Source organism: Manacus vitellinus, unplaced genomic scaffold (assembly GCF_001715985.3).
Source record: "Manacus vitellinus isolate BGI_N305 unplaced genomic scaffold, ASM171598v3 scaffold_4_pilon, whole genome shotgun sequence".
NCBI lineage: Eukaryota > Metazoa > Chordata > Aves > Passeriformes > Pipridae > Manacus > Manacus vitellinus.
The window spans coordinates 5,293,195-5,307,977 of NW_021940604.1; the positions used below are offsets into that span (position 1 = coordinate 5,293,195).

General features: G+C 41.8%; 1 protein-coding gene across 6 annotated transcripts in view; it reads left to right on the top strand.

Annotated features, from left to right (window-relative positions):
- TIAM2 (T cell lymphoma invasion and metastasis 2) overlaps positions 1 to 14,783 on the top strand; it is a 186,382-nt gene that overhangs the window by 55,338 nt on the left and 116,261 nt on the right. For 5 of the 6 annotated variants that reach the window (XM_018077894.2, XM_018077892.2, XM_029962699.1 and 2 more), the window contains exon 3: positions 14,144 to 14,234. The exons of the other annotated variant lie outside the window; for it this stretch is intronic. The gene's annotated coding sequence lies outside the window, so the exon portion shown is untranslated. The remainder of the gene's footprint in view (positions 1 to 14,143; positions 14,235 to 14,783) is intronic. 6 annotated transcript variants of the gene reach the window in all.

Consider the following 14,783-nt stretch of genomic DNA (forward strand, 5'->3'; position numbering starts at 1 on the left):
CCATGCATCCATCTCTTCTCCCTGTCTTTCCCCCTGCCTTTGACTGGGGATAACGATACCACTTCAGCACAGCACTTATGGGTTTGTAATTGAAACCCTCCATTCATTATGATAGTATGCCCTGTGTGAGTGATTGAATGTATTTGGCCAGGCAGTAGCAGGTGCCATTCTGCAATAAACAGCCTGTTTTTTTTAACTAGTTATGATAGCAGAAAATTGTAATAATTTTGCTAGACAAAGTCTTGGCATCCCCAAGCGCTGTGGGGATTTTACCACCATCAATGGGATCTGGGTCAACACTCACTCACTGCTGTTTTTTCCTTCTTCCTCCTAATGCTGACAACTTTGAGGAAAATTTGCCCTCCTGGGACACAGATGGCAATCTATTTGTGTTGCTGAGTGTTGCCTCCTGCAACAAGCAGTTGGGGATATTAACAGTTCTGGTCAGAAGCACTTCATTAGTTAAAATGTTGTGAAATTTTAATACCGAGGTTATATAACTGAAAGGATTTGGAAACCTTAGTTACAGAGTCACTGCTTCTGTCTAGACTGTGGAAAGAAAAGAGCGAGTGTTACACTGTGAAGTGGTAGCTTAGTTTTTGGCAAGATGTAAAAAAATATTCTGAATGTCGTACAAAAAACTGTCTTTGTCGTGAAGATCAGTTCTTATATAAATGCACAACTGTGTTGTCAGCTTGTGGATTTTCCTTCCAAACACTTCTGCAAGGAGTGTATGGAAAATTTATACTGTGATTTTTCCCAGGATGATGTCTAAATCCAAAAAGGCTACTTTAAAGCAAAAATGTTACTAAAAAGTTTCAAAGCCATTAGTTTTAAGCTGCGTGTTATTTATTTGCAAATTAATTTTTTTGCCTATTTCATGTAAAAATTAATCCAGCCTGATGACACTTGCAACAATAATTTTTTGTTTCATTTTGGCACATTCAGTTACTGGAGGCTTTTAGCGTTACTGTAAGGGATCATAATGTAATGTTCCTCCCATGTTACCTTTTTTGTATATGTAACCTTCCTAAAGTAGCTTGGCCTTAGCTTCCTTCTACTTAGAAAGCTTTCCTTGGCATCTATACAAAGGTTTCCTCACTGAAAATCAAGCTGATTTATTTCTTATGTATTCTTGATGAGGCTGGCCAACAGCTGATCCCAAATCTCTTTATACCAACCTGAAAGAATATTCTACTTTCCATTTTTTGTTCTCTTTTCTAAATAGGTTTGTCTTTCCTTTTTAATTTCCTCAAATTGTCTGTCTTTTAAAAAAAATAACTGAACGAAATAATTCTGTAAAAGTCCCAAATATATTGATAAAAGAATTATTATGTTTGATCATTTTAACAAATTAATATTTTATTTTTGTTTAAAAATTGCTGATTCATACTGTTTTGTGGCTACATCTTTTTAGTTGTAATGTCATTCCTACTTCCTTCATGCATACCTGAAAAAAATATTCTAAAAGAAAAAAAATAAAACTAACAACACAAAAATGATGATTTGCATGAGGAGAAACAATATAAATGAATTACCATTTATTTAAGGAAACTGTTTGAGCTACTCTCAAAACTCATTACTTTTTTCCATACCTGTTGCCATCATGATGTTTTATTCTGTGACTTATTTGTAGGGCATGCTTTTCAGCCAGATAGAAAAATGTGACTTCGCTTTGCTTCACAGCTGTACCACAGTGAAAAATGCAGAATGGAGCTGTTGTTTTTCTGGTAAAGATCAAGAATGTGTCACACATTCAGAGGAGTTTTTCACCTAAATTCAGCAACCTAATGTGCAAATGCACAGTAGGAATATTGCTAGCTAAAGTAAGGAAGATGATAGATGGATGCAGTTACAAAACCTTATGTTACTGTTTAGTTGGATGATGGGGCTTAGTTTTCCATACCCAACTTCTACAAATCAAATCTCCTGCCTTGCACTTTCAAGAAGGAGAACTGGGCTTTCGGACCTTGTGCTCCTATAGAGGTTCCACATGAAAACACATTCAGACGTTTTTGGCTAAGATAATAGAGCATTTGGAGACAGGCTGTGCGATATCGGGTGTGTCAGGGAGCAGCAGTGGTCCAGGGTGGGGTTCCTGTTGGCAGCTGCAGCTGCTGCCAGGATCTGCCTGGGTCACCAGATAGCAACCAGGAGCCATTAGGGCATCTGCAGGAAAGGGAGCCCCCCGGTTTGCCCCTCTGATGCTGGCATCCACTGGAGCACCTATTGGAGAGGCTGGTGGGAAGATAACCCTCTCTGGAAGGTGGGGTGCCCAAATACATGATGAATTGTCTTTTGAGTGAGCTGTTCTTAATGTCCTTAGAAAGGGACTTAACTGTGGCCTTCTCCCAAGTTCAAGTCTTTGAAGTGATTGCAGAAGGGTCTGGTGCAAGGGGTGCAGACAGGGCCAGGCAGGCAGCACCTTGCTCTGCTCTCCTGTGTGACACAGTTGCAGGATGGTTTGCATCACCTTTGCAGTCCCTCTGCTCCTCTCAGCTGGTGGTTAGGACATGTTTGTACTTGTCCTCTCTATTTTCAGGGCGACAAAAACCCATCAACTTTAGTGTCACAAGTACATTTAGCCTAGGAGACTTTCTGAATGGCGGAGACAGATAGCTAAAATAACTTTATGTTGAAGGGGAAAATTGATATTGATTTATTGTCTGATTTCAGAGCATCAGTGTTGTCTCCATAATAAAGAGTTTATATTCATTGCTGTATTTTGTTTTCTTTAATAAACTGTTACAGTGGAAGAAAAGCTAGCTGTTCGAAGATTGCCCCAATGTAGTTCTGATGCCGCGGCACAGGTGGAATAAAGAAATGTAACAGAAGTTGATGCTTCTACTAGCAGGGGTGGGTAGAGGAACATGGAAGTCCAAGTATGTGAGTGGGAGAAAGCCCACATAAACCTGCAGGATGACAGCATGGCCATCTGTCTGTCTCGCAGGCATGGACTTGGGCATCCTCAGTTCTTCCTTGTGTGAGAAATTGGTAGCAGACATCTGTAGCAGACAGTGTTACCCATATCCTAAGGGCCAGGTCGCAAAAGCTGTGTGAGTGATGCAGTGAGATAAGGGTGTGGGGAGAGCTAGGTGGATGCTTTGGCTAGGGCTGGGTGACAGAGAAGCTCCGTTCACCAGGATCTAACCCTGCTCCCTGCCCATCTTCCTGAGCAGCCAGCTTCAAAACCGTGCCCACAGCAGAAAGCTACTCCAGGTGAACCAAGTGGGGCATAACCTGACCTGCCGTGGTGCCTTGTGGATAACTGGATGGATTTTGGGGACTCATTATTAGGCTGTAGTCAGAGAAGGAACAGGGAGCAGAAGAGCTTACTGGGGAGGGAGTCCCCAGAGGGACTGGGGTAAGCAGCCTTGAGTTGAAAAAGGGATACTTCTGCGTAAGGGGGAACGGGAGTAGAGTTGTTTAGCAGATAAAATTTGTGTTGCTGATGTGAGAATAAGGGAAGATGGGAAGAGGAGAGGTGATGGAGAAGAACAGCTAGAAAAAGAATACAGGAAGCACAGGAAAGAAAATCAATATGTAGTGTAATTTGTGTTTTTTAATTACTTGGTGAACAAAAAGGCAACTGTGAGATTTGTCTCTTAATGAGAAACAGCTCTTGTATGTAATTTGGACAGCTCGACAGCACCCCCTCGTTGCTCAGGTTGTAACCTACCTACCTGAATTGCTACACCAGGTTATGTCCATGAAGTGTAGAAATTATTTGAATTTTCAATTAGGCTTTTCCTTATAGAGAGGTAGCTTTTTTGTAGTAGTGCCTGTATGTGCAGATGTTTCTTATCTTCTTGGAAAAGGAAGTAGGAGAGTTATTTCAAGGCAGACAGGATATTCCTAGCTGGTGCTCTTCTTTTTTCAATTACTGCAAGATGTGCAACTGAAGAGTGGGGGCTTATTTCCAGAAAAAGTAGCAGTTGAAAGTGTTAATGAGTATGCTACTGGGATTACAAAAACCCAACAAACAAAACAACCAAGCAAACCAAAAATCCCCCAAAACAAACCTGAAACAACCACATAGAATAGATTTTATTTTGTATTTTCATAGCAAGAGCAAGAGAGGAGACATGCATATGTTCTGTCTGCAAGATTGCTCAGAAGAGAACATCTAGTATGAGCACCCAGCTATCTCTGAAGCTTATTTAAAATGGGATGAGTTAGTCTCTAAATTGCTTGAGTCATTCCACTAACTGCAGCGTGAACTTGGAGTACTAGCTAATGTACCAAGTTTTCTCTGATTAGAGAAGATGAATCCCACCCCCTCCTTGCTTGTTAGTGGAAGTGCCCAGTGCAGAAGAGCTGTTCAGCAGGCATCCAGGCAGCACTTTGGCAAGGTTTGGGTTGTGTGGCAGAACTGCTGTCTCTGAGTAGGAGTGAATGCTGGCTCTCATGCACCGTTTAGTTGTTGCACAGATGGAGTTAAAATGGCATCTCAGGCTGACTTCTCCATCGTTGTTTATGGCTTGTGGTGGTTTCAGGAAATACTGCACTACTAATGTTGTCGAGATTCTTGGATGGTGCCATTTCCGTCACTTCGGAAGCCATTGTTCTGGTGTGTGAAGGGCTGCAGAGCATTTGTCTGACACAGGGACAGCATACAAATGTTTGTTCTAAGATGTACTGGTTTTGGTTTTTTCCTCCTAAAAAAAAACTTGAATTTTCTTATGATGTTTTTGCTTTGTGATCTATCACTCTGTGCTTCTTAGGGGTTAACCAGTAGAGTTTAATGAAAACTTTTGGTTTAACATGGTTTTTTTTTTCTTTATCCAGTTTGAAAATGTCAAAGGTGTAGTCTTCCAATGAGTTGTTTTTTTTTTTGCAGACCACAGCAGATGTTGACGTATTAGCTGAAAACATAAGTCTGCACATAGTGGCAAGAGCCTGATGATTAGAACTGATCCAGGAGTTTCATGCCTTTGTGGTGGACTCAGAAGGGGAAATCTCTCCCTTTTTCATGTGCAGAAAACTCATCTAGTATTACTATGCACATCCTTCCCGCAAGTTATTCTCAGGAGTAAAACAATTATCAGCATTCACAGTGATAGCAAAAACCTTCCCCTAGCATTCTTGTGAAGTTGTGAATCACACTTTTGCTGAGACACCTCTTGATGGACTGCATGAACTATGGTAGTTAGACATATTTGGGATGAATTACAGTATGAATGTGAACACAGTGTGCATTATAATATGAATTATCTTTGATTTGCAGAATATGTTATGTCTATTGAGCTAATGCTGCTCTTAGAGAAGGGCTTACCTACTGTGTTCAGAAGAAAGGGTCTTGTCCAGTTATGTGGCTGACCTTGTTAGAGCTGCTTGTTAATCAAACTGTCTTAACAACCCCTCCCAGATAGATTAAGTAATATTCAGTTCAATTTGCTGTTGGAGAAACTAAGTGTAATCAGAAGTGCAAAACAGTGGTATTGAATCTGGTGTTTGAGGGCAGGAGCTGCTTCCTGCATAGGCAGGATTTTGAGAAAGTCTTTGTTGTTTCATTTGTGTTTTCCACTTCCGTAACTGCGGTTTATCAAATAATTTAAGTCCTTTAAAGTGAAATTAATCTAAACCCAGAATTTAGGTGGTTGTTGTAGGACACTGATGTTTTCTCATTCACCTGTAGAGAAGTGGTTGTGTGCAAGGCAGCCTCCGCTGCCTGCTGCAGCTGCCTATTTGAGCAGGCATGCCGGAACTGGATTATTTGGGAACTGACAAGGACATCATGAGTCTGAATAAATGCTGTGGCTTTATAGTTTACTTCTGTGAAAGACTGATCAAAGCAATAGCTTTAACTGTTGTAGTACGTGCCTGCCTCTCTCCTTACCTCATAAGATACTAGAGCAGGATTAAATGATATAGTTATGGTGCTCAGAGTCACAATATCTGGTTGGTAGGGGCTGTGAATCTCCTGCTCTTGTTTCTCACAGACTGACTGTTTTCTACTGAAGTTCCTAAGGCATTTTTGTGCAGCTTGGAGGGAAGCCTGGGTCACCCCCAGAGTGCAGAAGTGCTGGAGGTGTAGTGGGGTGTTGAGGAGCGGTTCTGGCCACAGAGTGATCTGACAGGCTTCTCCCTTGCATTTTTGCCACAGTCAGGAGTTGGACATCTGCTACTGTGGCCATGTTGTTTTTCGGCCCAGCCTGGGGAGGTCTGCACTGCAGCAACAGCTTCTGATTTCCTTTCCAAAAGCCAGCTCTCACATTCGAGTATTCATATAAAAGTATCTGTGACTGTACCCAGTGTTTGGCTGGTGACCATCCGTACCTCAGAGGTTGCTGTCTGCTGTCTGGGCATGACTTGCTTGTGTAGTTCCCTGTTCCTAGAATTGGCCTGGGCTGGCTCCTCTTTACTGGGGACCATGATCCTCCTGCTGTGGGGCTGTTCAATTAAACTGCAGAGGAACAGAGAGGAGGAGGGGCGGGGAACAACATGAAACATTTGTTAGAGACATCTAAGTTTTGATGGAAACTGGAATTGAATGCACTTAATTAATGGATGGACAAAACCGCACAGTTTTATTCTTAGTAGTGTATCTTGTGATGATGCTGTCACAGACTCGTTGTGCAAGAAGTGAGCATGTAGCAGGAGGAGTTCAGCTGTGTGGTCCTGTGGGCAGCATGTGAGCACTGTGTCACTTGTAGGGCATATGCCACCAAGGTCTTGAGGTGCAACTGATTCTGTGTGCCCTTCCCTGCTGGGTCCTTGCAGGCAATGAGCAAGGTGCTGTTTCCCTGCCTTGTACCTACGCAGAAGTCAGCTTCAGGCAGCGTGTTGTTCTAGCCCCACTTACGCGGAAGAACTCTGAGTCATGTTGAACTATTTCTTCTTAATACCCTTGGATTAGGTAATGCCACCACCTTCGCTGCTCAGCACAAGGCTTGACTGGGTGGGCTGCATCCCACACCAGCCAGGGAAAATTGCAGTTTCCCCCCCAGAGCAGAATGTGCTGTTTTCTTTCATATATTATTTGCACTTCACAGATATTTCTCCTGCTCCACACCATGCAAAACAATGCTATTTTGTTGTCATGCTTTCTTCTGTCTTGGTCAAATGTTTGTGTTTAAGACTTGATTAGTTAGTTAAAGCACTCAGGCAAAATTAACTGAAGTATAGCCTGCCTTTTCCAATGGCAAATCAAGTCATGAGGCAGTTTGAGTGGAACCAGTGTTTATCTTGCTCACAAATGAAGGATCAGATTCATATTCTGGACACTGTTATTGTTTTCTTTTCTTTTAGTGCTCTTGAGTGCACCAAATGCCTTAATATGCAGAAGGTGTCATCAAAAGCTAGCCTGACAAACAGCCTGAGATGCTGCTTTCAGCATTTGCTTGTTCTTAATGCCTTTTTAGTAGATCAGTTGAGTAATTTCAGCAACAAGTTTCCAGAAGATTGTGGATCACCCTTAGACACCTGTTGTATATATTTAAGGACTGTTTTCCCTCTGCTTCTCATCTGGCAGCTGGGAATGTGTTTTGCCTCTGATTAACTCTGTAGTCTGGCTGTTTAAAGGAAGACATCTAACACTGGTAAGGTTACCTCTGTTATCATGGCTATTCATTAGCTCTCAGCAGCACTAATTGTTCTCTTATCGCATTTTATGGGGGGTAACATTACCCATCAGCCCGATTTGCCTTAAAGCAGAGTGCTTCAGTTGCTTCCCTCCTGAGGACATCAGCAGGATGAGAACCAACACCTCCATGAGGTGGGGAGGAGGGGTATCTGCAGGATAGGCGTGAGCAGATTTCGTCCTTGCAAAGACTGTGACAGGACTTCAGGTGAAGGCTGTGTAGCATTGTGCCTACATGCTCTCCTTCAGACTTCCTGGGATTTTCTCAGCCCATCAGGACAGTCCCCAGGCTCCTGGGTGATCAGAGAAGGCCATGTTACCTCTGGTAGGAAATTGGTAGTGTGTGGCATTTAAAATAATAAAATGAGGATTGCAATGGGGCAAATCAATCTGGAAACTGTCCTGGCTGTAGATGTGATCCTAGGTCTCTGTTGCCTACAAAATATGCGTTGTCCTTTTCTCTCCCTTTTTTTCATGTCAAAGTAACAGACTACATTTTTGTCCCACCAATTTATTTCAACCTGTGGAAAAATGGAGATCTCTAGCTTTTATTTCTCCATCTAAGAATCCAGCAGAACAGAGGATTTGGTGAGACTGGTCATGAAAGTACTGAAACAAGCTGTGCGTTTACCTGCAAACATCTGCAGAGCTTTCTGGGCTTGGTCCCTGTTGCAGGCTCAATAGTTGTGGTGTCATGGATTATATATAAATAGCCCTGGACAGAGGTTTGATTAGGGGTCTGCTGCCTCAGGTCCTTGCCAGCCCCTGGGGATGTAGCTGACAGTGCTGCTTGGTCTCAGGATGACACAGCTGTGCCCTCTGCCACCAGAGTCTCAGGGCTTTGCTCCTGGGATGAACCCTGAGAAAGGGAGAACCACCTGGGGCTGGTCAGTCAGACCCTTAAAAACTCAGGGGGTGGTCTAGGCTGTAAATTCTACTTAATAAACACTCTGCTTTACTGATGGAACAACATGCGAGACCTTTAAAAATCTTTATTTGCCATCCCAATTATACTACAAGTCAGAGTCACCTTTTCGCTTTTATTTTCTTCTCTTTCATCCTTAGATTATTCTTGCAAACAAAGAGGAAATAATTCTGACAATCATTTGTTGAAGGTAGCTAATAAAACAATGGAAGGATGTAGGCTGAGGCATAAATGGGATATTGTGACAGATGTAGATGATTATTAACCAGCCAATGTTTCCGCAAAGGATTCTAATCATAAACACAGCATGAAGTGAATCTGGGTGTATTAATAGCAAAAGTTTTATGGAAATTCTGAATGTGGGCTTTTTCTTTAACATTCTATTTCCTGCTTTAATTGATAGAGTGTGAAGCTTTCATAGAAATAATTTAGAAAACATTATTTTGTATCTCTGACATTAAGTACATGGTACAGGCCAGGAACAACATGTTGTGGAAGGATTTCTTGAAAAGGACAATTACAGTGGTGCTTTTTTAGAGATGTGACTAGTGACAAATGCTAAACTTGGTGATATAAGAAAGCCAAGTGGTTGTGGTAGAGGAGTATCTATTTGTGTCTATATGTGACTTTGTAAGAAAAGAGGAAGATATTATCAGAGAGAGATCATTATGCTGCAAAACTTGTGGACTATGCTTCCAATTTATCCCTGGCTTTCTGTCAAATGTCCTCTTACTCACTTTCAGTCTCATATTGTCCTGTGTTATGTTTTGGGAAATAAAATGCTAAGTTTGTACTGTAATCCCTGGGTCAGGGTTGAAATACTCTAAATGTGCACCTTTATTTCTCGGGATCTGCTACAGCTTTGGCCTATCACTCTCCTTTTCTGAATTTCTAAGGGAAAAATAAAAAGGTTAAACAGAAATTACCCAAACAGAGTAATGAAAACTCTATTTAACATCTTATATCTCAGCTCTGCAAATATTGAGTCCTGATACCATTTCCAAGCATCAACAGTTTGTTTGTCTTATAGCAGCTGGTGTTTTGAAGTGTAGAGTGGTTTCTTTCAGTGGAGTAGAAAATGCTGAGGAAAGGAAATATCGTTATACTGTTATAATACATTAAAAAGACAGTATGATTGTCAATGCATGTGTTGTTTTTATAATAATTTGTATTCTGCCAGTATCAGCCAATATATGTCAGACATTTTGTGACAGGAAGGGACCCACCTTAGAATTTGAAAATAAGGGAAAATAGCAGGAGTTTAATAAAAAGATGTGGACAGGAACCAGTTTCTCCACTGGTCATCCCCAGCACTCCAGGAGCATGGTATAAACTGTAAAGCGAAAGGGGACCAGCAGTATCGAACTCACAGCTGTTCCTCTTGCGGCTAAGTTTGTTTTCTGCAGGAACGCTGATGAGTCCACAGCAAAGTATGGTAGTTACTGTGTAGGGTCTCTCAGCTTCAGAGCTTGTTTTTAATTTCTTCTTTCCATCCCCCCTCTACAAAGTTGTTGCTCTGCTAAAAAAAATTTAAATTAAGCAGTCTGTGCCAAGTGAAATCATTCAATTATTGGCACTTTTGGTCTTTCCTTTGAATAAACAGAGCCTTCCTGACAGCAGGGCAGTTCCTCAGGAATTCCTTTATGGTGAATTAGACAGGACAGTGATGAATAACTGGGAGCAAAGGAGAGTCTGAGCAGCGAACCAAATTAATTACCGAAGTCCTCAACTAACTACTTTAGGGAAATTTTGGATGGGACCGATATCCTCTAAGGCATAGGTGGAGACTAATCTCACCCCAGGGACCTGCTCTTGTTAATGTTCTGTCCTGTTATCTGCTATGCCTGTGCGCAGCTTAGGAGGGTCAGAGCTGCATAATGAATTAAGGGTTTGCAAGAAAGACCAGGAGCTGATGTCTTTGTACAGTCATGCTCATGGACCCTTGGTGCACATGGGATGGTGGTGACAGGACATTACTGTGACACACCATGCAGCTCCACGTCACCATCCATCTGCCTCTTCACCCTCTCCTTCCATGTGAATGTGCTCCTGCCAGGCAACTGGTGTTGCTGCTGGTTTGACATGACGGCCTTCCCTCTTGTCACATCTGCGATGGTTCCAGCAGGCTCCGGCTTTGGCACACAGCCATTCCCCATCCAGGTGCTCAAGGGGTCCAGGAACTGGAGACTCCAGTCCAGCCTGCCCATGCCCTCACTTACTCCTGTGCCCCAGTGCAGAGTATGCACCTACCAGAGGAGCACAGCAACACTATTTCACCATCCTACTGCGCTTTGGTGGGAGGTTAAAGCTGCTGTAAATAAATGTAGAAAGACCCTTTACCAATATTTTCTGTCTGCAGCAAAATTGTAACCTGGCATATCTTGTTATAGGAGAGAACAAAGCATCATAGCACGGACTGTTTTTAAGTGCACTTTATTTGGTAACAACCTAAGATGCTCTCTACCATCTTGAGAGACTTGTCATTCTCAGCAGTCCTTTCTTTTATTTTTTCCTTTAACTCATTCTGGCTACTGAGGCTATCACTGTAGCAGCAGAACATCAAACCAGTCTGTGGGAGTGTAGAGCATGATCTTCCCCCAGTGTATCCCATACAAAAACTAGCAGTGCTGTCTGATCACTAACTTGAAAGGCTAAGGTGAATCGAAGGTTGTTTATTATACATGGGTTTTTTTCTTCCACTGTCCTTTCATCTCTTCTGAATGATCTTCTCAAGATTCATTTAAAGAATGACCCATTGTTATCCATCTGGTTGTGTTTGAAGAGGCCCTGCATTTAATATTGGGCGCTGCTCCCTGGTGAATACATGAAGATAGAGTGAGGAAATGGGATGTGGGACTCAGAATGAGAGCAGGAGGGAGTGATGATTTCAGCCATTCCTGTTTGCACTGCCAGCTTACTGTGCTGCTAAAAAGCTACTTCAGCACTGTCTGGTATTTTCAGAGTTAAGTTGATGATGAAATATGCAACTTCTCTTGGAAACTATATAGACTTACTCTGAAATAAGCTTTGAAATGGATTTGGAAGCATCCCCTCTGTTGCTTTCCAAAGAGCATAGACTTGGATGGATACATCTTAGTTTCTCCCTACTAGAGCAGAGCAGCAGTGGAAGTGGCAGTGGTCAGGCTGGGGAGGTTTCCCGGCAGTGGAAGCAGCCCCTTGTTCCTTACCTTTCCTCTGAAAGAAAAAAATTCAAAGGGTGCCAAGCTTCGAGGGTAACTTGAGCTCACAAGCTTTAATCAAATCTGCACCTCAGAGGCTCTATATAGTACAGAAATTCAGTGCCTACTGGTGAACAATTCTGGGTTTTGATTATTTATTTATTTTTCAGATTTTTTATTTTATTTTAAATGGAGTGTTCTGAGGGAAAGAGGAGGAACAGCAGGTGGAAGATACACATGACAGCAGTTTCTCTGTTCCTAAGTTCACTGGTAGCAGACTGACATGCACGATTTGGATTTGCTCTTGATTTTCAGCTTTTTGCAGTGGCAAGTCTCAATTTATCCAGTAAATTTCTGAAAGAATAAATTTTTTCTTGGAGGAAAGAGAAAGGGAAGGGTTGAAAGAAGCTGTATTTCATTATCTTGGATATATTGGACAGAAGTGAGTTATGACACTGGCCTCTCCTGCTTCTGGGATTAAGTTCTCAGAAATATTCTCTGGGACAATATGCTCCCCTCCAGTAAATATTTAACTAGCTGCATCTTCATCAGAATTAAACGAGGAACTATCCTGCTGTAGATGGCACACACTTATTTTGGAATCTGTGCTTGTTGTTCTTTCAGATTGTGCAGAAATGGTAGATAATGTGTGGAGAGATGGGAAAAGGGGAAAGGCTGAGTGGGAAATAAAGTTCATAGACTGTACAAATCCATTTTTTTTTTCTTGTCATGCAGAAAGTCAACCTGATGTAGATTTGCAGGTTACCTGGTACAGAAGTCACACACGGAATAGTTTGTCACATGCTAAATTTTCTATTCAGTTTTTTGCTTCTTAGCACTCTTTGTTGGAGAAGTTTATGGACGGAGCATGGGAAGCTTGGCTGGGCTCTGGCCAAGGAGTTGCAGCTGGTCTCCTAATTAAAGAAAAAGAAGATGATATACAGGCCTGTGGGGATCTGTTAGACACAGATTTATTGGGCAGGATGGAGAGGAACTTAAAGCTATTGCCTCCTCTCAGTCACCCACACCCCATGTGCATGAGCTCTGAGTTTCCTGATACTTTTGCAGCCTTGCAGAAATCATCTGGAGCACCCTTATCATTTCCATTCTCCCTGGTTCCTGCCCAGTTTGCAGCTCGTCCAAGTTCCACTTAATGGCTGCATAATGCAGAAATAACATGTAAGATAAATTTATGCATATCAAAGTAAGGGATTCTGCAGGCGAGGACTTGTTAAGTGGTAGTCCAATTACCTCTGCTGTCTCCTGGTCCTCCTCAGACATCAGTAAGCAAAACCACATCAAAATTACCATTGTTGAGAACAAGAAGAACCCGTGTGTGCTGGCTGCTGCAGCACCAGTTAGTTGGAATAGTTAGAAAGAAAAAAAAAAACAAACAGAACAAAACAACAAAAAACCCCACAATCAAATGTTTTTCAAAAGTGAAATTTGTTGATTTAAACTGACTTCTGCAATGTTTGGGACATTGCTTGGAGAGGATGAGGAAGAGGGACCAGTTCATTCTGGTAGATTCTGCACTCTTCTCTTGAAGGATTTTCATGCAACTTCCCAATTGGGGGGGAAAAGAAAGGGGGCGGGGGGGGGAAGAACCTTACAAACAAAGTTGACAAAAACCTGCTTATCATTACTTTGTGCAGTTCTAGGCTTTAGCTAATGTCCCTTGGACTTCTCATTGCCTTTGCTCTCCCTGCATAATCCAGCCTTTTCACGGGGACTCAGGCAGAGGTACACAGAGAGGGCACAGGTTTTGTACCAGTTATCTAATAATCTTGCAACTCTGGGCACACAGTTTCTCCCAGGCTAATCTGAAGAAAATTCAAAGGCAGAAGTGAAATCCTGGCTTTGCAGGAAGTGACCTCATGCTAATTTTGGTCTAGCTGGGATTTCACCTTTAGGGATATAAAATAAAATAAAATAAAAAAAATCAAGCACTAGTTCAAGGTACAGGACATCAGTAGGATAAAGATGTGTTAAAAGTTAAACTTGTGCTTGAAATGCTTTTCTGAGATTTTTCACAAATAGAAACCTGAGTGCTCCAGTTGTGTACTCTGGCTGCAGTATTCTGCAGTGTATGCACCACCCTAACACATGTTTTTCAAAGCTGGGAGAACTGTTGCACATTGTGTCATTTTTTATTTCATGACACTGTTGATGCAAACCAGGACAGGATGCTGTCTGGGATCACAATATATCACTTATTTCTATTTTTTTTGTCTCTTCTCCTTGCTTACTGGAAGGAAAAAAGCATTAAAACAAAAAAGGAAGAACATACTTTGAAATACAAGTGGATAAATGCTTCCCTTTTGTAAGAAACTGTACACATTTTCTTTAGTCTTCTGTATAATGTAACTCTTGAAGAAAAAAAATCCGAAGTAGTGTTAAAAATTGTTTTATAGCTACTGTTTCCTTTTTGACTTTGCTGCCTGACTGTGATTACAGGAGAAGCTGATCAAGAGATCTCAAGAGTTGCGGCTTCCTGGGATTGTCTGTCAGAGGAATGAAGAGCGAAAGAATAACTTTCCGTCGTGAAGTATGTGCCAGTATATTTTCAAGTGTCCTTAAAAGACTTTTCCTTGGACATAATCAAGTGGATTCAAGGACCCAAGAGGGCAGACCAACAAACAGATATCAGTCCTTAAGCAGTCTGTTTTTTTTTTTTAAATTAAAGGCAGCAGTTGATCTCAGTAACATTTCCTGTGTGAAATACTGGCATGTCTTTTGGTGCTGGTTTGCAATTTGGATTGTTTACATTAGGAAGCAGAGTGACCTTTAGAATTAAGTATTTCTTTGAGGAAACATTGTTCCTTTATGATGAATATATAAAGTCCTCCCTTCAGCAAGCAGCTGGAATCCAGCAGCAGGAGGCAGTAGGATTGATCTTCTGCTTTTCCTTAACACCCCAATCTGCTTTTCAGCTATCACTGTACTGAAACAGCACTGCCTTGATTTATCTCAGGGCCAGGACAAAAGCATTTCCCTCAATGACCTTGAATTTCTTCAGACTCCATCTGCTGGTTTGATGTTTCAGGCTTGATGAGCCTGAAACATTGTCTTCCCAGCAAATGCAGAACCCAGCTGC